Below are 2,226 nucleotides of genomic sequence, written 5' to 3' on the forward strand. Positions count from 1 at the left end.
ACCCTTCACCTCCCGAGACTCGTTTCCCAGTGGAGAAGTGGTGGGACCTTCATACCTTCCTTAACGGGATTTAGGAACCCAGGCGAGCTAATGAGGTGACCCAGGTGTCAGTCGTCTAGAATATGGGTCCTGGGTCCCACGAGGCACCAGGGAAGAGGCGGCCGCTGGGGCACGGACGAGGAGCCGGGCACACAACAACACGGAGACGCTCTGGTTTGGGTCCCTCTCCGCCGTGCTGCGCGCCTCTTCACGTCAGACTTGCACAGCGAGCTACGGATGGAGCAGTTGAGGCAGAGAGGTGAAGCCGCCGCCCAGGCCACACCGTCGACGTGGTGGAAGAGGCCGGCTCCTAGGAAGCCGAGGGCACGGCCAGAGCGGCACCAGGAAAGGAGGCGATTCTCGTGTCCAGCCCACGGGAGACTAAGTGTTGCCGAGCCGACACACGGGGCTTCTCCCGCAGACGGGCCGGAAGCGCCCGGTGTGGCGCCTAGAGCACGGCCCGGAATACCTGGCCTCTCAGCCCGGTTGACCTCGGTGACCTAAGCTGTCCCTTCGCCGCCTCGATTCAGCCTCCCCCTTCCATCGGAGACCTCCTGAACTCGGGAGACGAGGGGGACAAGAAAACTGGACATCATTACTGGGAAGCACGAGACCTGCTTGGCAGACACAGGGCCATAGCTCAGGCATGTCACTTCTCTGTCGTCACCTCGTCCAGAAAGTGAGACTATGGGGCGCCTCCGGGAGGCAGTCGGAAGCGCTCTGCCTTCGGCTCAGGGCGTGATCCCGGCGTTGCGGGATCGAGCCCCACATCGGGCTCCTCCACTATGAGCCTGCTTCTTCCTCTCCCACTCCCCCTGCTGTGTTCCCTCCGTCTCTCGCTGGCTGTCTCTCTGTCACATAAATAAATAAAATCTGAGGAACTGAGAATATGAACAGCCGCCACAGAATCCTGGGCTTCATCTCCCCTCCTCCACCCAGCCCCCCCCCCACCCCGCCCCGTTCTCCCCTACCGGCTTTCTTTATTCCGTACCACTCCACGTTTTTAAACATGTGTTTATCGCCTTTCAGCTCAATAGCGTGTAAGTTCTAGAGCGGGATCTCGGCCCGTTTTGTCCACGTTTATATCTCCAGCGCTTGAGCAGCGCCTGGCACGCACTGGACGCTAGTGTATTTAGTTGATGCAGCGAAGGAATAAATGTTATATCATGCGATCCGCACGTACAGAAGGAGATGAGCAAACCTCTTGTGGCCTGTGGTAATAGGGGCTCGCTTCCACGCTCACGAGGCCATCGGTGCTCCCTAAGTGAGCTTTGCGTTTCGATCTTTAGAATGAGGTGCTGTGGATGGCAGGTTCGCACGTTCTGTCGTGGCCACGGAGTATTTCCCGTTGCACATTGACGACTTCCCGAGCCGGGGGCGCCTCGTTGGCTCAGTCAGTGGAGCCAGGACTCTCGAGGTCAGGTCTGAGTTCCAGCCCCGTGTGGGGTGTGGAGCCTACAAGAGGAATAAAGAAGATATCATAAAAACGACTTCCCGTTCCAGTTCACGCACCAGCTTCTTGTGAGTTTGGGTAACGCGGGTCTCCCTTTCCCAGCTCGCATCGATGGGCACGGACCAGAGTGCTGGCAAAGCAGGGCCACACCGAGTCGTGACGGTCAGGCCCGCGTCCACGTGTTCTGCAGTCTCACCAGGGACCCACGGGCTGTCACTTCGGCAGCTGGGAACGATAAGCCGGGGACAGAGACTCGAGGAGCGCAGCCAGCTTTCTCAGCGGTGCCGTTGCCCACAGCCTTGCCCAACGTCTTGTTATCAGACTCCTGCAGGCTATCCAGCGGTATCTCTCTGAGCAAGGTGGTTCATCTTTTGCACGTGCTTAAGATCCCCTATCTTTTCTGTGAACTGAGTGTGCAGGTTCTGCCCACCGTCCTTTGAATCGTTGATCTTCTCTATTTCCATCTCCAGCGCATTTCGTATTTGTCCTAGCGCATGAGTTCCCGTGTAAGTCTGACTTCATTTTTTTCTGATGCCTAGCCAGTTGTCCCAGCATCAGGTGTGGAATGGCCCATCTAATCATCGTCGGATGTCACCTTCATCATAGAAAAGTCCTCCTATATATTTAGATCGGTTTCTGGGTTTTTCTTTTTCTTTCCTTTTCGGATCTTAGGTGTGAGTAATCTCTGTGTCCTCCCCGCTCTGAGATCAAGAGTCGCACGCCTACTGACTGAG

The sequence above is a fragment of the Ursus maritimus genome, unplaced genomic scaffold (assembly GCF_017311325.1).
Source record: "Ursus maritimus isolate PB19 unplaced genomic scaffold, ASM1731132v1 scaffold_24, whole genome shotgun sequence".
NCBI classification, from domain to species: domain Eukaryota; kingdom Metazoa; phylum Chordata; class Mammalia; order Carnivora; family Ursidae; genus Ursus; species Ursus maritimus.